General features: G+C 40.4%; 1 protein-coding gene across 2 annotated transcripts in view; it reads right to left on the reverse strand.

Moving 5' to 3' along the window:
* The window catches only part of SLC35G2 (solute carrier family 35 member G2), a 31,503-nt gene extending 10,755 nt beyond the window's left edge, over positions 1–20,748 (reverse strand). The window contains exon 1 of one of the 2 annotated variants that reach the window (XM_059921917.1): positions 20,512–20,748. The gene's annotated coding sequence lies outside the window, so the exon portion shown is untranslated. The other variant, XM_059921918.1, reaches the window with a different exon arrangement.
* Positions 20,749–24,016: the final 3,268 nt, after the last annotated feature.

A 24,016-nucleotide genomic window follows, 5' to 3' on the forward strand; every position in this document is an offset into this window, starting at 1 on the left:
TTGGCAGGCGGATTCTTAACCACTGCACCACCAGGGAAGCCCTCCTTCTGTCATTTTATTCTCTTTGTGAATGACATTGTTAAGTTTTAAAAAGCAATGGTTCCTCAGTATGTGTTTGTGGAAATAGGGACAACCTAGTGCCCCAACCCGAATGGATAAAGAAAATATAGTATATCCAAACAATTGAATATTACTCATCCATAAAAAGGAATGAAGTTCCAATACACGCTACAACATGGATGAACCTTGAAGACATTATGCTAACTGAAATAAGCCAGACCCAAAAGGACAAATACTGTATGATTCCACTTATATGTGGCATTTAGAATAGGCAAATTCATAAAAAGAGAAAATAGATTAGAGATTACCAGGGGCCGGGAGAAAGGGGAATGGGGAGTTACAGCTACAAGGTTTCTGTTTGGGGTAATGAAAAAGTTTTGTAAGTAGTGGTGATGGTTGCACAATATTGTGAACGTAATTAATGCCATTGAATTGAACATTTAAAAAATGTGTTAAGGGACTTCTCTGGTCTCCAGTGGTAAAGAATCGTGTTCCAATGCAGGGGACGCGGGTTCGATCCCTGGTCGGGGAACTAAGATCCCACGTGCTGCGGGGCAGCTAAGCCCGAGTGCCGCAAACTACAATGCCATGCACTCTGGAGCCCGCGTGCCGCAGCTAGAGAGAGAAAACCCGCATGTCACAACTAGAGAGAAGCCCTCGCACCGCAAGGAGAGATCCCACGTGCTACAACTAAGACTCGACACAGCCAAAAATAAAAATAAGTAAATAAATATTTTTAGAATGTGTTAAAATGGTAAGTTTTGTATTATTTATATTTTACCACAATTTTATTTAAATAGGAAAAAAGAGGGCTTCCCTGCTGGCGCAGTGGTTGAGAATCTGCCTGCCAATGCAGGGGACACGGGTTCGAGCCCTGGTCTGGGAAGATCCCACATGCTGCGGAGCGGCTGGGCCCGTGAGCCACAATTACTGAGCCTGCGCGTCTGGAGCCTGTGCTCCGCAACAAGAGAGGCCGCGATGGTGAGAGGCCCGCGCACCGCGATGAAGAGTGGCCGCCGCTTGCCGCAACGGGAGAAAGCCCTCGCACAGAAACGAAGACCCAACACAGCCATAAATAAATAAATAAATAAACCCAAGAAAAAAGTTAAAAAAAAAAAAAGTTAAAAAATAAATAAATAAATAAAAAATAAATAGGAAAAAAGAAAAGAAAAGAAAAGAAAGGGGGAAAATGTAGTGCTTCCTCCAGTGTGGGGCGGGGGAGAAAGGAAGGCATTGGTATTTTCAAAAACCTCCCCAGTAATCCTAACGTATAATTTTCTTGTGGGAGAACCACTCAACTAGATTATCTAAGGACCTTCTGGCTTTAAGATTTAATGAATCTGTATAGGTATACATATAGCTGATTCACTTCATTGTACAGCAGAAACTAACACACATTGTAAAGCAATTATACTCTAATTTAAAAAAAAAGATTTAATGACTCTGTGGCTGCTACATGATTAAGGAAGACAGAGAATGGCACAGCGATGGAAGTTTAAAAAAAGGCGGGGTGGTTAGATACTGAAGCCAGACTGTCTGGATTTGAATCTTAGCTACAGAACTTACTAAATATGTGACCTTGGGCAACTTACTGAACATCTTTACCTATTTCCTCTTCTGTAAAATTTTGATAATAATAGGGTTCTACTTATAGGGTAGAATAAAAATATTAAATCAGTTAATACATACAAAACACTAAGTATCTGGCACCTAGCAAGTGTTCAATAACTTTTAAATCTTTTTTTCACATGATTCTGTCTGCCTGGAATGACGTGGGCCTCCCCCTTTCTGCCCTTGTCTACCTGTAGAGCTCACATTTGTGCTTCAGTGATTTGCTCAAGTGTTACTTCCTCCTTTACAAAGTCTTCCCTGTTCTCTCCAATTTTTGTGCCCCATTGCCCCTGCATTCATTTGTTTATACCCTGTCTTTCTCACCAGACCATACACTTCTTGATAGCAGACTTTCTCACCATTATATCCTCAGCCCCTAACACAGTGTCTGGCACATACTGGCACTCAATAAATGTTTGTTGGATGGAATGGAATGGATTTGAAAACCAAGAAGAGGAAGACATGGAAAAGAATGGGGAATGATGTTGACTACTGACATCTCTATAGGATCTTATAGGCCCACATACCCACTTCTGGTCTCTTAGCATCACTGCTCAATCAATGGTAGGCAGCCGAAAACCTGCAGTTTCCCATGATCATTCAAACTGCAGAACTGTTCAGAAGAACTCTCCCTATCCTCTGCCTTTACCCTCTTTACTAGTCAGAGTTCTCCAGAGAAACAAAATTAATAGGATGTGTATATATACACCTATAGAGAGAGAATAATTTTAAGGAATTGGCTCACACAATTATGCAGACTGGCAAGTCTAAAAGCTTCAGAGTATGCAGGCAGGCTGTAGACCCAGGGAACAGTTGCAGTTCAAGTCCAAAGGCAGTCTGCTGGCAGAATTCCTTTCTCCTCGGGGGATGTCAGGTTTTTTTCTTCAGACCTTCAGCTGATTAGATGAGGCCCACCCTCCATTATGGAGAGCAATCTGCTTTACTCAAATCCACTGATTTAAATGTAAATCTCATCCAAAAACACCTTCACAGAAACATCAGCATAATCTTTGACCAGCCAAGTTGACACATAAAATTAACTATCACAGCCTCATCCTTTGCTTGTCCTCCACATGCACAAAAGATCTGGCTATCCCAAACTGCAGGAAATTCTCTATGTCATGCTCTTTTATGGCTCTGGGTTTTTACATATGCTGTTCCTTCTTTATGGAATACTCTTTTCCTGCTTTTTCACCCGGTAAATTACTGCTCATTTTTCAAGGCCCAGATTAAATGTTACCATCTCTGGAAAATTCCCTAGGCCCATTTCCCACCACAGTCTGAGTTAGATGCCCACCTCAGTGCTTCAATCATAGAATTTATTGAATGCATTGAATTACAACTGTGTTTTTGTCTTTCTCTTATGCTAGATCTGTGAGGATTTTAACCCCACAGGTATTAAAATTAGATATTATTAATTTTTATATTTGCAGCATCTAGCTCAATGCTTGGCATGAGATGGGTGCTTAGTAACTGTTTGTTGAATGAATGGACTATTTTTTAATGAAGCAAATTTTGTTAAGAACAAAATATAAGTAATATAAATAAATGGATTTAAATGGCTAGTAACCCAAATAGGGAGCCTTATCCATTAAAATACTTTAAAGTCCTTAATAACATTTCAAGAATAATAAAACATTAGAGTGAGCAGTTTGGCTATTAAGAAAATGTGTGTATTTAGCTTCTCTGCCTCTGGCTCTATTTATGCTGCTAGGTCTCCCATATTTTCTTTAATATTAAATTCCTCAAGCATAACTGGAGCTGTTCTTTAAATAAAGTTTATCTACTTTTCTTAATTAAACTATTATCAACCAGTTAAGAAGGGTGTGGAGATACATGTCTTTCAGCATCACCAGGCTGAACTTCAGTTGCTATTTCCCTGCTTCCCAGAGCATGTCTCATAGCTTGGCCTAGTCAAGTGAGTCCCACCAACAAGACCACAGCAGTTCCTCATCAGGGGTCCCTGGGCTTGCTCAAGACAAGCTTCACTGAGAAGCTATTTACCACCATCAGCCCTTTAGAAAAAAACACATTTTGTTTATTCCGATTACAACAGCAATATATGTTTATTGTAGAAAATTGAGAAATGTGAGAAAACAAAGAAAATAAAAACAACTCATAATCCTACCACCCAGAGATAACTACTGACCCTTCCAGGCCTTTTTCTATTTGTGAACATTGTTTTCCCCAAAAATGGTATCAAACACTATATCCTATTTTATAACTTCCCCTTTACTTATCAATGTATTGTAGACATTTTTCCATGTCATTAAATATTCTACAACATCATTTTTAATGGCTAGTTAATATGGATCCAATATTGGGTTCTGAACACAACAGGTCAATCATTAACTTCAGCTTTCTGAGAGTTGAAAGGCAAATGGGATGACCAGCTGCCACCGATCCTTTACACAGGGATAGATCCATAACCATCACAGGAAAAGTCACATATGTGAAAAGGTACAGATAACAATGTTGAAGTTTTCCCTGAATGTAAATGAGGAAACAGTTTTTGATGGCCAGGGGAAGATTGTGAAAGAATAAATAAGAGATAAGTCAAGAGGATTCATGTTTCCTCTTTGCTCTCTGTTCAGACATCATCTACATAGAGAAACTAGCTGAGACCAGTAGTGAGATAAAGTGTCTTCATTCATTTTTTGTGTTTATTTAGGATCAATACACTGTTTGGTTTTGAAAGGATTTGAGGCAACCATTCAGCTAGAGTTAAAGGAAAAATGAAACCACAGGAAATATCAAGCACAGGTGCTTCAAAGCACCTGGGAAGTACTCTTTTGGATTGTTTCGTCCTGAATATGGCTCTAGATTCTCTAACTATAAGGATAGCTGTGATTATTTAGCCTCTATTCTGTGACAGGCATATATTAAGAACTTTATTTTATCATTTAAAGGTCAAAACAACTCTATGAAGTAGGTATTATAATCTCCATTTTATATATGAGGAAATAGGTTCTCAGAGGTTGGGTAACTTGCCAGTTAGTGGGTGACAGAACTAATTAATGGTAGAGACAAGATTCAGGTCCAGGTCTGCCTTCCCAAGCCCTTTCTTCTGTACTACTCTGCAAAGTAACCATCCATGGTAGGCAGAATAATGCCCCCCAAGCCCCACCAAGATGTCCACATCCTAATTCCCAGAACATTACCTTATATGACAAAGGGGAATTAAGATTGCAGATGGAGTTAAGGCTGTTAATCAACTGACCTTAAAATAGGGAGACCATCTTGGATTATCTGGTTGGGCCCAATGTAATCACAAGGACCCTTAAAAGTGGAAAACAGAGACAGAGAAGATGTGACAACAGAAGCAAAGTCAGAGTGATGCAATGTGAGGACTCAGCCTGCTGTTGCTGGCATTGAAGATAGAAGGGAATCATGAGTCGAGGGATGTGGGCAGCCTCTAGAAGCTGGAAAAGGCAAGGAAGTGGATCGTTCCCTAGAATGTCCAGAAAGGAATACACCCTGCCAACACCTTGGTTTTAGCCCACTGATACCCCGAACTGGACCTCTGACTTACAGAACTGCAAGATAATAAATTCATGTTGTTTTAAGCCACCAAGTTTGTGGTAATTTGTTACAGCAGCAAACAGAAAACTCAGACACCATCATTTTGTGAATGTCTAAAGATCAGATTTGTATTCTTAGAGAAAAGATCCAAACACTTAGTACTGGTGTGGAAAAGAACTGCCTGCATGTAATCCATGATTTTCCCCAGAAAAGAATTGTTGATCTTCTTAAGATCTAGAAAAGTGTTGGATGAGACTACAAAGCTCTGGGTCAAGTGACATGGACAAGATTATTTTAGCCTGACGTAGAAAATATTTGCTGGCTGCTTACCCCTGTGATACTGTTTGAGACACCTGCTTTTAAGACACATCCTCATGGATCATCTAGGAAAAAAGTGAATTATAAAACACCTCTCAAGGGCTGAGTAAACTGCCCTGTTGGATGTAGTTATTAAATACTGAATCAGAACTTTGGTTGGATACCACCAGATAGGACTTTGGATTAATAACCAATGCTGGAGGACTTCCCTGGTGGCGCAGTGATTAAGAATCCGCCTGCCCACGCAGGGGACATGGGTTCAATCCATGGTCGGGGAAGATCCCACATGCTGCAGGGCAACTAAGCCCACGTGCCACAACTACTGAGCCTGCGCTCTAGAGCCCACGCACTGCAATGAAGAGTAGCCCCCACACGCCGCGACTAGCGAAAGCCCATGCACAGCAACGAAGACCCAACACAGCCAAAAATAAAATAAATAAATAAATTTATATATAAAAAAAAATAACCAATGCTGGACAACAGGTCTAACCAATTCTTGAGGCAGCAGATTTGAACTTGAACTCTACCTCTATCACTTTCTGCCTGTGTATATATCGTGTAACCTTTCTAAACATCAGTTTCTTCATTTGTAAGATGGGCTGATATTACTAACTTGGAAAGGTTATTAATAAGGACTTAATGAAAAGATGGATCAAAAGCATCTAGAACAATACCTGGCACATAGCAGGTGCTCAATAACTACTAGCTTGCTTCCTTCATGTTAGTCAAATACTGTGAAGATTTTTTTACTAGGATAGAAGAAATGCTTATTTTCCTCTCTGATCTGTTTCTATAGCAAGAAGGCTTACTTATAGTTTATAAATTGCTAAATTTGGAACTTTTTTAAAGGATAAAACAATGCACTCTAGGAAATGTGCCTGGAGGCCCAGATTAAAATCTGCTCCTCCAGCCCTTCCAATGATTTGAGAGACTTCTGATTCCTTGTATTATATCTCTTCCTGATTGAAAGAGCTAGAGTGATTTTTGTTATCTGTAACTAAACCTTGCCAGATACACAGATGCGCTGTGTATTACATCATGTGATATGTAAAATTGAATCCCACCAGTCAAGGAACCTCTCCTGCTTATTCTGCTTTTAACAATATTATTTTAATACAGATGCCAATAAAGCATTAATATTTTGAAATTTATGGAAGAGTATTCATTCACACATAATGCCAGTCTAATGAACCAAAGGCTGAAGATAATGCTGGTGATCCCTTCCAATAGTCTTAAATTGCTATTAATTCTTTTCTTGATGAGACAGGGTGGTGAACAACAGTAATTCACAGTAGACAATTTGCTTACACTTTGTTCCTCATGTGGTTATTGTTTCAGAAAAATAGCCTAAAATTTATCAAGAAAGTTAGAATAGATTTTTGAAAGAATCAACGAGGATTGGTTGGTAGTCTGGAGTAATAATAACATAAGGTTTTCATAAAGATGGGTAGACAGCACTTTGAGCTCATACTGAAGAAATACATGTCAATTGTAAATAACTTAGGACTGCTAATTAAGACAGAATCTGAATAATTCCTTCAAGCCATCTTCTACTAGAAACCTTTTAAATTTTATGTGATTACTTAGATAGTTCTCTGGAAATGCAACTATCAAGGCAAGTTTATTATAACTTCCTTACACATTCTGTCTACTCAAATCTTCATCTAGGCCCAGCTAGCAAACCAGGCCAAGGGACAAGTATTAAAAGTCACTCAGACCTCTGATTTTTTTAAAGTGCTATTTCTGAGAAGACTCAGAGCCACAGAGAAGTCAGCAGCCATCACAGTATGACTCCATCTCCTCCCACATCCATGCTGGGCAGGACTTTTCAGCACATCTCAAGTTTTCTGGGTTTTGCAACAGCCCAGGGTAGCTCCTTAAATCTGCCATGCCTACTCTCTCAACAGATCTAGGCACTACCTAAACGGAGTTTGCCAAGTCACCATCTCCTTTGTGGTCTGTGAGTTCCATGAAGGCAAGAGAGTTCTCATTCATATTTGTATTCTTAGCACACAGAGCACATTTAACAAATATTGAACAAAAATAAAGACTCAGTCCTGAACTGCATTCTACAACTGCTCCTTGAACTCTGTCCTATCCTGCTGTCAGTTATCACAAGCTCTACTGTTCATTCTCCCATTTCTGTCCTGGTTTCACCTTTGAGATTGTCCTCACACTGTTATCTTTGCTGCTTGGCTGCAATTCTGACTCTCTCTGATAGAGATATTGGTTCCAGAACCCTGAGGAAGCCTTCTCCTGGTTTGGCCTGCCACTGGACTCTATGCTGGCCCCATGCTGGCCCAGGATTGTCACAGCAGCCCAGCCAAGATATATGTGGGAGAGGGGTCAGCATCCCTGCAAACTTCTTGGATTAAGACAACTTTCATTTGAGCTACATTATTGAAGAATTTTCAATCTAAAAATAGGAATGCCCTTCAACCCCATTCCTCATGCCTCCTTGTCTTGTGAAAGAGATCCTGAACCACCCACCAAGAAAGAAATAAGGAAATGGCAATGAAATCAGACTGAATGAACAAAGGGAGTAAGGGTATTCACTGAAAGGTTGGCATTGAGCATTTGGAATTTAAAAGACCAAAAAAAGTCTTGGTTTTACCTTTTTTTTTTTCCATTTTCAAAATGTTTCGGTGGCTAAAATAAGTTATACTTTGAATTCACTTAAGAGCAATGAATGTTAATATATTAGAAGTTACTTCATGAAATAAGGACAATGTCTTTACTTCAAAATACTTCAAAGTAGTCATCTGAATCTTTGACAGAAATATTATATTTTATTAATCCTGTGTTTAAATGATTGCTTAATTACTTAGTATTTTCATTTACACTAGCCAGAAGAGATTACTTTCCACATTTTAGATTTTTCAGAGTAAAAATGATACAATCTTAGACTAGACTTTAAATTGGCTATAAACTGGGTTTTTTCACACATAATTTGTGAATATAACTGATGGTAGTTACTCTTAGGTATTTATCCCAAAAATGTTACATTGGGGGTCCTTGGGGATGAATTCTGATCTTTATATTCACATTGTTGGCCAGTAATAAACTGACATTTGGCCTAAAAATTAGTAGGCTATGTAATCCTTCACTCTATCCATGTGCTTCTTGCTCTTGAGAAAAAATAATTTACTCTGAGAGTCTGAGGGATAGCTAGCTTGTTGCACTGTGGAATTTGATTTTGGTGCTCTGACCCTGATAGCCCAGCTCTTCAGTAGGGCTCACTTTTGTATTACTGTAGCAACAGCTAGCTTTTGTTTCCATAGTCAATGACTGCATCTCCTGACCCTGCCAACCGTCTCTCAAATTCATCTTCTTACTTAGAAGAAACAGCGGAGGAATGTGGATGAACCAGTCTAAATCCATCATAATTGCTGTATTTTGCTGGTGACAGGTCCGTGGTGACATCCTGTGTGAGGGTCACTCCCTGTGCTAACAGATGCACAACAGCACCAGAACGGTATGACAACTCACTCACTCCAGGTGAGAAGAGGTTTGGGGCACACTAGGCTGAATGATAAACTCCTCAGCATGCTAGCTAACATCGCTTAGAAGAGGGATACTTAGGTGAGAAAGAATCCTTATTCTGGGCTGAATAGCAGAAGCTGCCCACGTGGATGTGGGTCAAGGCTCCTTAGATGGGGCTGAGATAGGCTGAAGTTGGGGTCGTGGCTGGCTGAGCTGGGGATGAAGGCTGCTTAGCTGAACTAAGAAGGGCAATGGATACCGGATTCCAGAGTAGGCCAGGCTGGGAGGAACAAGGTAGAATGTGGTCTAAGTGAGCTAAGAAGAATTGCGCTACGCTGGGCTATGGGAGAATGAGAGCGAAGCCTCAGGATGTTGCTGGGCTGTGTCAGTCTGGGTTATAGGAGAGGAGAAAATTACAGCTAAAGGACTTGGAGATGAGGTGAGGTAAGGAGAGAGATCGGATGGGATGGGTATGGGGTCGGGGAGAGGCAGGAAGGAGTAGTGGAGAGATGCACCAAACAGGAGCCCTAGCTCAAGTTTGAGCTGGAGACTCAGCTGACAGTTCTAGGGCAGAAGGTTAGGAAAGGGATAGCCAGGGACTATCAGCTGTGCAGGAGTTGCTAGGAGTCAACAGCTGGCTCTGGGAAGGACAAAGAATGAGAAAAAAGAAATCATTAAATTTGTAGGAGCAGAAGGTGGAAAAGAGGGGTAGGGATGAGAGTTATCATTCTGCTTAGAGCTGGCCTAAATATTCTATGTTGACATCACCTTGGAAGTTCTGGGCATGTTAGTTGCTGTGTAGGCAAAATTGGAGAAGCCTGTCTCCTCTGTACTCAATTGTGGCTAATGACTTTAGTAGATTCTAATGAACCGTGCATACCAGGAAAGGAAAAGGTTAACTGAGATTGAAAAAAAGCCTTATGTGGCAGTTTTCAGATAAGCAGGTTGACTTGGCTTGTGTGAAGGTGATGATGCCTGATTTGGAAAAGAGCAATTTATGTTGTACCGTTTTAAAATCCATTCTGGCACACTGTGATGAATGTGTTGGCTGGCAGCTAAGAACTTGCTGAAATGCAAGAGTCTTTCACCATTTATAATCGACACTTCCCTTCCAGGAAAGAGCCTTTCTCATCTCTGAAGCAGTGGACTTATCAATTTGCATAAAATATGCCATTCTCAGTGAACATATATTTATCATCTACCACTTACTTTCCTACTGTCTTTTTTAAAAAAAAGCTGAATTAGTTTACAGTGAATCAGCACCTTTAAATTCAGCTGTGCTGGGTGAATCTGTCAAGAGTGGCAGGAAGTCATCGCTAGAAGGGGGAGGGGAAGGAATAAAATGATCCTTTTCTGCTTCCATGATCTTTTTTGTATGTATCTAAGTGGTTAAATCACCAATTAGGTTAGATGCTAATTAAATATAAAACAGATTACAGCACTGTTCTGATATCTTGTTAAAGTTGTACTTATTGGTTGTTTATTCTTCACCCAATTCTCACTAGACAGGATCAAATAGCTCAGCTGAGTTCAAAGAAGGCTGCCAATCCCCCAGGTCTTACACCAGTCCCTGAAAAAACAGGAACACCCAGGGTCAACAGCCTACTCTCAAATACCTCAAAAACTACATATACCACCTGCTCACATTTGCCCTGTTCTTGCTGCTGTTTATGCATGAAAAAGCCAAGCCTGAATTTTCTCTTGAGGCCAAGATTTATGGAAATGCCAAATGAATCAGTTCAAAATTTTACACATTTGGTTTCATTTAATCATAACTGATTCTTCACACTATAGACACCACTCAATGAAATTACAACTCGGTCACATCTCTCCATATATCAAATTTTATTAAACTCAAATAACATAAAGCAATTGAAAAATGGTGACCAGATGGCATCTTGTTTCAGACCAAACCATAAGTCAGATTTTGAATGAAACTTGACAACATCTGGTTGCTTAAGTGGCATACCTAGATTTATTAAAGTCGTTCCACTCCTTTAATGCCATTTAGAGAATACACACAAATATATAATGCTACTGCAAAGCTGAAAAGAGACTTTATAAAGTCCCATCACTGGCAGGGACATTGTATATGAAGGAAAAGCACAGTATAATCCATCCCATCAAGAGTTAATTTTACCAGCAACATGTACCAAAATTTAAAATGTGTGAACTCTTTGACCCAGCAATGCCATTTGCAGGAATATATCCTAAGGAGATCACTAGTAAAGTACATAAAGATGGCAAGCAATGATATTCATCATGGCTTTCTTTACACAATGAAAAACTGGAAATAACCTAATTGTCCTTTAATGAGGGACCTGTTAAATAAAAACATCAATGCAATATTATGCAGTCATCAAAAAAGATACTATATATGTATATATATTGACATTAAAAAACCTTCATGTCACATTGCTAAGAAAACGAAGGGTATAAAAGAGTATTCATGGTATGACTTTATATAAAACAATTTATATCTATACTTACAGATGGTGAAATTTCAATTATTCAGCACTTTCTTCTTTTTACTTTTTAGTTTAATTTTCCAGATAAGCATGCATTTACTTTAAAATCCAGGAAAAAATCAAGCTATTTTCATTAGAGGAAAAAAAGTCATTACTTGGTATTTCAGTTAGACAAAAAGTCACCCAGAAAGCCAAATGTAGCTCTTACATTTCTGTGCCTTCTGTTGCAAAGAAAATTGTGGATAAACAGACCATATTACAGAGAGAAACTGGATGGATGGTGTCTAGAACCCAAACCAAAATAGAGGTGAAATACTACATAAACTAAGGAGGATGCCTTTATTATACATAGTGTTTGAAAGAATTAATTCATTGCGCATGTGTGCGTGCATTACTATATTTTCAGGACTAACAAAAAAAAATAATATGGATTCTAAATGGCAGCGAAGAATATAATCATCATTGGTTTTTCTTACATAAGTTACCACTCTATAAATCTGTGTTAATGTGGAAAAATCTGACCTGAACAGATGGACCTCATGCTGTTTTCTAAAACATGAACAGATTTCTGATCTTCTGGACCAGGAAATGGAGTCAGCACTAAAACAGCGGACACCATCATCCATCTCCTAGAATTTCAATTTAAGGAGCTGCTAATAAAAGCAATATTCCCTCTTTAGAAATAATAGCACAGTGATATGTTTCTGTCCTAACGGAATGTGCTCTCGATATAGTAGCAGAACATAGTGGAGATTGGTTGCAATGGAGGTGCTGGCTGACTGATCACTGAACTGCACCAATTTTGGAGAATCCCCTCACTGTCGTTCTTGGCAGGTAGCATCATTTGGCAGCTTCCATCCTTCATTCTCCAAGTTTCTCATGGAAGCCACAGTCCTGAGGGCTGCCACTCTGCCTGGTTAAATCTTCACCTCATTAGCCCAATGGCCCCTTTTCCTTGAGCATCTTCACAGGAGCAGTTTCACAATAGATACCCTTGGGCTTGAAGTCCCAATAAAGGGCTCTCAGTCAAGTAATTAGCAACTTTGCATTTTTTTTTCCCCCCGGCTCCACCACTTTCTAGCTGTGTAACTTAAGGCTGTGAGGAGGCTGGTGGAGGCAGCAAGACTGGGTCTGAGGAGGAATTGGGGCCAAGCGGATGGCCCACGAGGTCAGGATATTGGCTATATAAAGGGAGAATGAGGAAATAGTTAAATACCCTGAAGATAATGGGAACCAGATTTCTTACCATCAGAGAAGGAAGATACAAACAGAAAACGGGTGAAGACTAGAATGAACACCGTGGTGTTGGAGTGCAGTTGAAGATATTAGAGTAAACACATTTTAATATAAATAGATGAATAGATATAGAAATAAATATAGATGTGCTTAAGAGTTTCCCGGTTCTGTCTGCTAAGATGGCCCTAAAGTAACAATACTCCAGTAGCAATGACCACACCTAGCTCCCAGATCTTGCATTCTCTACTAAAAGGAAGCTGGGCTCTTTGGAAAAATAGCTTTTGAAACGACTGAAATGGTTGGGGCAGGAAAAGTACAAGATGAGCCTGGAACATCTTACACTAGAAAGTACTCTGATAATAGAGATGTCAAAACAACACAAGAAGCAGCTTGAATGGGATTCGAATGGCCAAATCTGTAACAATTTCAGCCTCAAAGTCAATAATCATTAATCATAGTAATGGGTTATAATCCACCTAATAGAATAGAAATCCACAAGTCCAAACTAATGTAAATAAATGAATAAACAAACAAATAAATAAATAAAAGAAGAGAAAACTCTCCCTTACAACAGAATACCAACTAGTAAAGGTCAAATGAATGTTGGAATTGGAAAAATTGCCATTTGGCAATCATCATAATAATAATTTATTTGAGCAAGAACCATCATAAAATAAGTGACCGAAAGTTTGTTGAAGAATAGGATGTTTACATAGTCTCAAAGTGTCTCCCCACAAAATGCTTATAATTACAAAGGGAAAAATAACAACTTTACAGTGGAGACGTTATCAGCTTAACCAAGTCATCAAAGTTAACATCACCAGCAAAAAGACAAATCAATATTGTGTCCCTTAATAAGATCCACTGAAAAAACACTTCTATCATTGCTTCTATCATTTTCCTGACAAAAATGTATAACTATGCCAAAAATGCATGACGTGCATCAGACAAACCTAAATGAGGAACATTCTACAAAATTAATGGCCTGAACTTTCAAAAATGTCAAGGTCACTGAAGACAAGGAAGAAATGAGGACCTGTCACAAATTAAAGATTAAAGAGACAGGACAACTAAATGCAATTCATAACCCTGGATTTAACTCTAGACAAGAAATAAAAAACATTTTTCTGAAGAAGAAATTATTGGGGAAAATGGCATATATTGAATGAGGTCTGTGGATTCAATGGCAGAATTATATCAGTCTTAAGTTCCTCATTTGGGTGATAATTCTGTGGTTATGCAGGAGGGTGTCTTGTCTTTAAGGAAGACTACTTAAGTGTAGTCTTCCTACTTAAGTACTTAGGGGTAATTAGGCATCACATCTGCAGCTTATTATCAATTGGTTCAGAATAAAAGAGAAAGTATATGAATGACTGACAAAGCAAGCATTGTAAAATGTTTATAATTGGAGAACTTGGGATGAAGTATATATGAGAATTACCCTTCACCCCAAGAGTTCATTGCACTATGCGTGCAAGTTTACTGTTAAGTTTGAAATTATTTCTAAATAAAATATGAAAACATATACTGGGGATAACAGAATCTACCTAGATTTTTTGGGAGAAGTACACGAGTTAATATGTGTGAGGTGCTTAAAGCAGAGCTAGGTATACAGTAAATGCTAAATAAATGTTAGTGATGATGGTGATAGTGGTAATGAAATCCTGAACTTTACACCACAACTCATCTGAATCAGGACAAGTTGACTCTGGTTCACTTATTTGTTTTCTCTTTTTAGATTCAATTTAGAAATTGAAAAAAATATTTATTTACATTTGAGATGCTAACATTATTAAACTTGTTTACTATAGTTTAAGCACACAGTGTTCATGTAGAACAATATTTTATAAACTGTTGTCTTCAAGAAAAAAGGATGTTAGTAGTATGTTTTAAATAATCAAGATCAAGTTTTCGAAATTTTCATCCTTCATTAATTTAGGCAATATGATAAAAATGAGATTATATGTTAAGTACATACATAGATATATATGTCTTTATCCAAATACAGTATATACATTAGCATGTATATATTTACTATAGGGTAACTATATACAATATTATAATAATATGCATAGAATTAAAGACCATGAGAGTTGAAAAAGGCTGTGGAGTTCATCTACTCCAATTTCTTTGAAAGTAACTCTAGCCTCTACAGCAACCCCAACAAATAGTACAGTTTCCGTTTGAACCTACAGTCACAGAAAACGTATTCCTTCTCAAGACAGCCACCTGGGAGTCATTCTGATTGTTAGAAAATTCTTTTTTAACATTGAGTCAAAAATCTCTCTATATGTAATCTCCAGAGTCTGTTCCTACATATTTGCTCTGGGGTCACTAATTAATTCCCTCTTCCACATGACATTTCAATATGAGGAACTACTATTTCCTACCCTCCCCATCCCAGGTCTCCTATCATGAGTTTTCTCTTCTCCAAACTGAAAATCTTCTCTTTCTCAATTATTCCACGTATAATCGTGGTTTTCATCTTACCACCTTAACCATTCTTCTCTGAACATATACCAGTTTCTATGATCTCTCCTAGTCAGGAGATGCTGTTTCTATGAGGGCAGCCTGAGATCACACCAGCTATCCTGGCAGCCTCATGCATTTATGTTTATTCCTTCATTTGGTCAATATTTACTAGGTGCCTATGATGTGGAAGGCACTCTGCTAACATAGTATGAGAGATAAAATTAAGAAAACAGGGACTTCCCTGGTGGCTCAGTGGTTAAGAATCCGCCTGCCAATGCAGGGGACACGGGTTCCAACCCTGGTCTGGGAAGATCCCACATGCCACGGAGCAACTAAGCCCGTGCGCCACAGCTACTAAGCCTGCGCTCTAGAGACCGTGAGCCACAACTACTGAGCCCGCGTGCCACAACTACTGAAGCCCGTGCTCCGCAACAAGAGAAGCCACCACAATGAGAAGCCTGCACACTGCAGTGAAAAGTAGCCTCCGTTCACCGCAACTAGAGAAAGCCCATGCGCAGCAATGAAGACCCAATGCAGCCAAAAATAATTACTTAATTTTTAAATTTTTTAAAAAACAGACAATGGTAATAAAAGATAACTTTTTAAAAAATCAAGAAAACATATGCTTTCTTTTAAAGAACTTACATGTTCATTTTGGAGAAAAGAAATATGCTAACAAGTACCACAAAACAGACACAACAAGTGCTATGCATGTTAAAGAAAGTTATACAATTAAATATGTATTTGCTTTAACATCAGAGTACTAGAGAACAAAGCAAAAGTTATGACAATTTCAGACTAGACCTATTTTGGTTTGGGATAGCAAGAGAACCAGTAAAAAGCAGCAGCTTGGGATTTAAGCAACATTAAGAGAGAAATTTCCAGATTAGGAGAATTATTCACAGATTCAGAAGACACAAAGGGTTCATAGTTTTACCCTTAAGAGCTCTGACAATGGGATCAATAATCACTTGTCCAGAGTGATTTACATGCAACTTTATAGAAAGGCAAGAAAATAAATAGACTAGACTACTATGCACCAGGCTTATACCAAGGGCTCAGTGTGTATTATTTTACTTAATCCCACAACAACCCCAACAAGTCAGGCACTAATATCAGTCCCTCTTTAAAAAGAAAAAAAATTAAGCAAAGATCAGCAAGCTTCAGTAACTTGCCCAAGCTTACAAGGAGCTTACTGTGGCAGTCAGCCTTCAAATCCAGACTGTCAGCTTCCGGTCCAACTTGAGGTCATCAACTACTTACTACCCAACAAGGCAATATCTGGCAAATTCCCACCCACATCCCCACAAACTTCCAGGTGAACTACTTGGAGAAGGCTCTCACTAAACAATCTGTTCCTCCTCTGGGCTCAAGAACAGCTTCTGCAGGACTCTGTTACAGTCCTTGATACAAGGTATCAATGTGAATTGTGTATGTAACACAAACCCCTGATAAAGTGTTACTGCTCCAAGAACAGAGATTGTGTCCTTATCTTCTTCTTGGAATCCCTAGGCCAGAGGGCATTGCCAGACTCAAAAAATGCTGGGAGAATGGCATAGCTGGCCTGCTTTGAAGAAAGTCACCCTCTTAACCAGAGACCTCTAATCCTGGGTCTAATTAGTTGTGGTGCAGAGCTTTGGTTGCCACAGTGCTGCAACCTAACTTTATCTTCTATCTCTTAACTCTAACTAAATTAAGGGAATCTGGGAGTTCCCTGGCAGTCCAGTGGTTAGGACTCCGCGTTTCTACTGCAGTGGGCACGGGTTTGATCCCTGGTCAGGGAACTAAGATAATGCAAGCCTCATGGTGCAGCCAATAAAATAAAATGATTTTTTTTATAAAAGGGAAGGGGAAAGATATATTTGACTACATAAAAACTGAAATTTTCTATACAGCAGAAAATATCATAAAGTTTAAAAATAAAAAAATCAAGAAAAAATTGCAACATGTAACAGAGTCTTTAGTATACAAAGAGTTTTTACAAATAAGAAAAAGAATATAAGCACACCAACAGGAAAATAAGGATATGAGCTGGAAACTCACAAAACAAAAATAAGTATGACCAATAAATATATAAAAAGATGCTCTTTACTGTCTATTCAATTGGAAAAAAACCCTGATTTTGGTGATAGTGTGGGGATACTGACATTAATTCAGTGTTTATGTTGGTATATATTGGTACATCTTTTCTGTAGCACAATCTAGAAATAGTGTTCTTCCAACAAATATTTCTTGAATACACATATATCTGACACTGTGTAGATACTGAGAACATAGTAAAGAATAAAGCACGCAAGGGAGGAGACAGGAAATAATTGAACAAATAAATAAACAAATCAATGTATCAAAAAATAAAATGTACATATCCACTGAACCATCAATTTCACTTCTAGGATTTTTTTTCTAAGAAAATAAATAAGTGCACAAATGTTTGTTCAAAGATATTATTTGCAGAACTGTCTAATAACAGCAAAAATTGGAAATAAATAAGTGTTCATTATTATAAGATTGCTTAAACAAATTATGTTCTGCCCACATAGTGCAATATTATACAACACTTAATGATGATGACCTAGTTTTATATGTATTGGTTTGAAAGACATTAATGATAAATCATATAGTGAAAATGCAACCAACAGAAGATTGGTCCATTTAAAATGCATGTGTGTTCATCTAAGAGAAAATCTGTTAAAGTATGGAGGTTCTGTAAAAAACTAAAAATAGAGTTACCATATGATCCAGCAATCCCACTCCTGGGCATATATCCAGAAAAAATGAAAGCTCTAATTCAAAAAGATACATGCACCCCAGTGTTCATAGAGGCACTGTTTACAATAGGCAAGACATTGAAGCAACCTAACTGTCCATCAACAAATGAATGGATAAAGAAGATGTGAGGTATATAGATATAGGTATAGATATAGATAGATAGATACACAATGGAATATTACTCAGCCATAAAAAAGAATGAAACAATGTAATCTGTAGCAATATGGATGGACCTAGACATTATCATACTAAGTGAAGTAAGTCAGACAAAGACAGATATTATATGATATCATTTACATGTGGAATCTAAAAAAAAATACAAATGAACTTAATTACAAAACAGAAACAGACGCACAGGCCTAGAAAACAAACTTATGGTTACCAAAGGGGAAGGGGGGAGATAAATTGGAGCATGGGATTAACAAATGCACACTACCATATATAAAATAGATAAATAACAAGGATTTACTGCAGAGCACAGGGAACTATATTCAATATCTTGTAATAAACTATAATGGAAAAGAATCAGAAAAAAAGAATATAATGCATATGTGTATAACTGAATCACTTTGCTGCACTCCTAAAACTAACACAATATGGTAAATCAACTATGCTTCAATTTTTAAAATATCTATTTACAATGGTTTTCTCTGGTTTTATGTATTTCTGTCACCTAAATTTCTTACAGTGAGCATACATTTTATGAGAGAAAAACCACAGATATTCAATGTTTTGAAAAGTATATATGTAATCTTTACAGAGTTCACAAACCATATCCTACCAGTATATTTGAAATTGTCAGCATTATGATACATCTTAGTCATATTTTCTTCAGATTATAACTTTCCATAAGATCGTTAGCTAGCAATTGTTCTGTATTAAATTTTTCATTAATTCTTTTTGTTTAAACTTCCTTTTAGCAACATCTTTTTTGTATCAATATCAATTTTACATCTTTCTAGACTATCCTTGTTCTGGAATTAAAATATGTGTAAATACTTCGTTGCTCAGCAAAATACCAAACACTTTAATTCACCTGTTCCCAAGGTTCTGTGACTTGGGAACAGATGACTATGGAAGTTAATGGTTCTGCGGAGTTCAGAAACACTAAAGGTGTCAAAAAATAAAGATGGATTACAAAAGAAGCTCTGGAAAAAATGTGTGGCTTGTAGTGTGTGCTGGCATTGAAAACCAATGAGTGTATTTACATGTGCGTAATCTTTGTGTGCATATACACATACATGCATCCTACATATGCTATGCATATGTATACGTGAGAGTTCATGTTTATGCTCACCCTGTGTCCTCCCATGTAGGTAAATCAAACCTGTTATGCATATGCTTTATCTGCAGCCCCGGGCGAGCCACATTTGCCTTCATGTTATCTGCGGGAAACCAGCATCAACCGATCCGCAAAGGGTTTCAGTGTCGAGCCAGGGAGCCGGCGCCACTCTGGCCACCTGCCTTGGAGAGCGGCTACTCAAAAGGTGCGGAGTAGAACCGCAAGGCAGGCCGCCGCCCGGGAAGTAAGCCGACGAAGGAGCTTGAAGCACTTCAGCACCACGGACACGGGCTACCCCAATCGAGTCCTTTCGAGCCGAAAAGCCGGCGGAGACCGCCCCTTCCCCAGGCGCCCCCAGCCCTCTCCGCCTAGTGCGTCACTATCTCCGGGCCCTCAATCGTCACTGAGACGCCAGCTTTCCATCCCGCTCCTCGCCAAGCCCGGCAAAAGCCTGGCCGGAGATGCGGGTCCGCGCAGCGCTCCCACTCGCCCTTCCTGCTGGCCCGCGCCACCCTGCCATCCTCTTCTCTCTAAAGAGGCCAAACGGGCGCACGAGGCGTAGAAATTCTACGGCCCAGAGCCGGGTCAGGGAGGGATCCCGGAGGTGGGGAGGCTGAGCGGACTTGCTCTGCGCCTCCACCCGCTACGTTCGGCCGCGGCCTGGCCCTTCCTCCTTGCCCTCGCCTTTCGTTGGGGAAAGATTTCTCCAAACCGTTTATTCTCCGCGAAAATCTCAACCCATATAGACTGGCGTCCAAGAGTCAGAGACAGACAACAGAGTAAAGGAAAATACTCATTCTTGGCCCTATTTCTAAAACCATCCAGCATTCTTAAAAGTTTGTATTTGAAATTGATCCCATGGCGCCACAGGGACTGTCCCATGTTTGGGTGGGCTCCTGGGCGAAAGGAAAGCAGTAGCTCCTGGCCTTTATCAGAGAGGCCGGGGAAGGACCCATACATGCGACGGCGGCAGGAAACGGGGGCGCACAGCTGATACTGACCCTACCGAACCCGTGTCCAGGTTTTCCAAGAAAGCAGTGCCGGGAAGTGGGGCCCCCGCAGCCGCTCAGGCGTCGAGCAGAGCCTCCGCAAAGGCTTGTAAAGGGGGCGGGGCGCTTCGCCCAGGGCCCGGCCCAACCCCAAAAGAGGGACTCGGCCTCTTAGGTGCCTCGGCTAAAAGCGAGCGTGTGGGGTTCGGGGTACGCTCCCACTCCTTACGGGTGGGGCGGCCCGGCAGGCAGGGTCAAGGTCCCGGTCCGCTGCTGCCGACCGGTTGCCGGGCCCGGTTACCTGTGTGTCGCGGCGAGGAAGGCGCGCCCGGTGCTCCGGCTGGGGCTGCCCGCTGCCGCGCGCCTCGTCCAGGCTCTGAGCCCACTGAGGCCACCGCGCGCTTCGCCCGGAAAACGGCGGCAGGGGCGGCTGAGGCCGCCTGGCTGGGCAGGGAGAGCGGCGCCGCAGGCACGAACCCTGCGCCTGCGCTCTCCGCTACTCCCCCTCGCTCCCCACCGGCAGGTGCCCAAGTGGAAGACCGCGGGGGAGCGCCGGGGATTTGTGCCCCTTACTCGCGCGGTGGGAGGGCCCAGGCGCCGCGAAAGTGCCTTCCGGGATCGCTTTAGCCTATGCCCTTCGAGAGACCCGGTCTGCCGGAGTGACATGGTTTTGAAGCAATCGCCGATCTGCCGGAGTGACATGGTTTTCTGGAAGGGGGCAGTAAGGCAGCCTCAATCCATTTCCACCTGTCCCTTTGCGTTTAAAAGTCGCAAGTCGATTCCTTGATATTTAAAATATGTCTAGCATCAGTAAATCGTGGTCCGGGAAGGTCTTCGGGCATCCCCGACTCCACCTGGCGTTTTACCGATGAGGTCTCTGGGGCAAGGGTCTTGACGCTGCAGATCTGGTTCCTGGACTGAGGTCTATATACCCCAGTCCCGTGCTGAATGAATACAGCTTCTTGGAAACAGGGTCACGAGGACAGGCAGGAAGGCCATCAGCATAGGCCAGGCAAGGAAGGGTGAGGCCTGAACCAAGGTGCTAGCTGTGGGAAAAGATAGGAAGTGACTGCTGGTTTTTCCTCTGTCCTTCCAGATCCACTCACCACCCTGTTCTGTGACTCAGGGCTGACTTTTATGGGCGACATCAACTGTCCTCTGGCTTTTGCCTGGTTTTGGCCAATGGGAGGCATGTGCAGCAGGTCCATCACAGGGCAGAATGTTGATCACAGGGCAGGATGTTATTCAGGACCTCTCCCCTACATTCCCAGAGGGCCATTCTATTAGCAGTGGCTGCATTCTTTATCTGAACGCCATTACTCCAATCCTGTGGCCCTCTCCTACAGTTCATTCTTAGTTCTGTTTACCACTTGCTGCCCTTGCCCCTGCAGGCCTGGCTCCCAGATGTTTCCTTTAACCCTGCCCACACCTTTTTAAATAGTCTCTTCCTTAAATTCTCAACTATCCCCTGGATGTGCCATGCCATCTTTATCCTACCACTTTTTTCCTACCATTCCAGGACTCTATAATACTCCACTGCGGTTGGGAAGATTCATAAGAAAAAAAAAATGTGTCAAAGAAAGATGGGACTTTTGGGACTTCCCTGGTGGTCCAGTGGTTAAGACTCCATGCTCCCAGTGCAGGGGGCCCTGGTCAGGGAACTAGATCCCGCATACTGCAACTAAGAGCCCGCATGGTGCAACTAAAATATCCTGCATGCTGTAACTGAAGATCCCCCATGCCCCAACTAAAGATCCTGCATGCTGCTACGAAGATCCCACTTGCCACAACTAAGACCTGGTGCGGCCAAATAAATAAATAAATAAATGTTGGAAGGAAGGAAGGAAGAAAGAAAGAAAGAAGGGTCTTTTAAAAGGTGAGACGTCTCCCAGAGTCATCTTGATAGCTCCCAGGCTCCAGGCAGCCATCATGCTAGGTGATCTCCCCACCAAGTCCCCCAGCCTGAGGGCATTAAAGACAGTTTGAATAGACCCAAGAATGGGATTCAGACTACTCAGAATCAATGTGTTCCACAAAAGGGCTGGGGGTCATCTAAGTGTCCAGCACAATAGAACTTTTGGGTGCCTCTTGATGGGAAGAGACAATCTAGATCTTTATGGAGCAAGTGCTGGTGCTCTCCCAACTGCAGCTGGGCTGCTTTTGAATGAATTGATAGCCTTAGGACACTTAAAAGAGTCTTGGGCACAGTGTCTGAAAAATGTGTTTATGAAGGAGCTGCTGAGTGACGCAGTTGTTGATGAGAGTCTCCGGCTGTTTCAGTAGAAAACCCAAAGAATGTTCCCAAAGAGGGAGGAAATAAAAGGCAATAGAGTGAGTAACGATTGCCCCTAGCACTCCATGTCAGCTGGGTCTGAATCCAAGGCCTGACCATCTCTCTAGCTTGTAAAAACGATCAAACTGGTTTAACTAGTTCAATTCTTTCCCGATCCCACCCCTTCAAAAAGCACACAGACAAAAACAGAACAAAACACGGAGGCACTATCTTGGCAAGACTTACCCAAAGGTAACCCCAGGAGTAGCTGCTTGCAAACAGAATTAATATCTCCCCTATTTGTACTGAGTACAAATGAGACCAGAACAGAAAATTAACAAGTATCTTTGGCCTTTCATCGTTTTGAAGAGGAAGTATCCTTTGTTGTTCAGAAAGCAACCTGGGCATTAATTGTGCTGATCTCGGTAAGGAGTAGAGGAACAGAAGCAAAAGGAGCCTCAGAAGGCTAGACTCATCCACAAAGCTCAGCTAGATTTTATGTTTCTCTTGGAGGAAGTGGGGGAGAAAGAGAGCCAGAAAAGTTTTGAGGATGGGAGTGAAAAAAATGAAGATGTAGAGTGATCTGAATTTGAGAGGTTTGAGACTAGGAATTTAGCACAGCTGCCATTCTGAATGATACTGAGAGATACTGAGAAACAGGAAGAAGGATTTTTAGATGTTTTGTTATGTGTAATAAGTGGAATTCTTCTTTTGTGCTATAATATTGAGGACTTTTTCTGACAATTGTAAAAAACACAAACTGATTTAACTGAAAAATCTATAAATTGATAGCTTCAGGTATGGCTGGATCCAGGGAGCAAACAATGTCATCAGGATATGGTCACTCCTTCTCTCTCTGTGGACTTCAAAGAGTTTATTCTCATGTAGTGATTTTTCCCCACCTCCCCACCTTTCCCCAGTGTTGAAACTATATCATCCTTACAGCTAATCATTCCAGTAGAAACAAAGCACATATTTCCAAGTAGTTCCAATAAAATCTTATTATGTCTCATTAGCAAATTCTGGATCATATACCCAACCATATGCTTTAGTCTGGGGACAAAAAATGGTGGAGGAGTCATTCTCCAAAGAAAAATCAAGGTTCTATTATCAGAAAAAAACCCATAAAGTGATGGGCAAATTTGGGTGTCACAAACTGTGATAACAATATGAAACAATTTCTAAGAATATACTGTTAACATAGGAAATACACAAACAAACAACAACAAAAAAAACAAGTACAGACCAGTGTGGAATGTAAGTTGCTGTTTGTGTAAAAGAGGGGGACTAGAGAGTGAGAAATGGACAAACAGACAGACCAATAGGCAGGTGGAAACATAGAAATGATAGGGACATACAAATATACATGTCTAGAGAGAATATCTCCAAAAGGATACACAAGAAAAAAAAAAGTGATGGACAGATGAAAAAAGAACATGTCCATTATAGGTACCTCCCAAAGAAACTTCAGTTAAGATTTATACTGATTTTCAATTTTTTAATACTAGACTAGTGTTTCTTTTGAAAATGACAT

Source organism: Balaenoptera ricei, chromosome 4 (assembly GCF_028023285.1).
Source record: "Balaenoptera ricei isolate mBalRic1 chromosome 4, mBalRic1.hap2, whole genome shotgun sequence".
In the NCBI taxonomy this organism is placed as follows: Eukaryota; Metazoa; Chordata; class Mammalia; order Artiodactyla; family Balaenopteridae; genus Balaenoptera; species Balaenoptera ricei.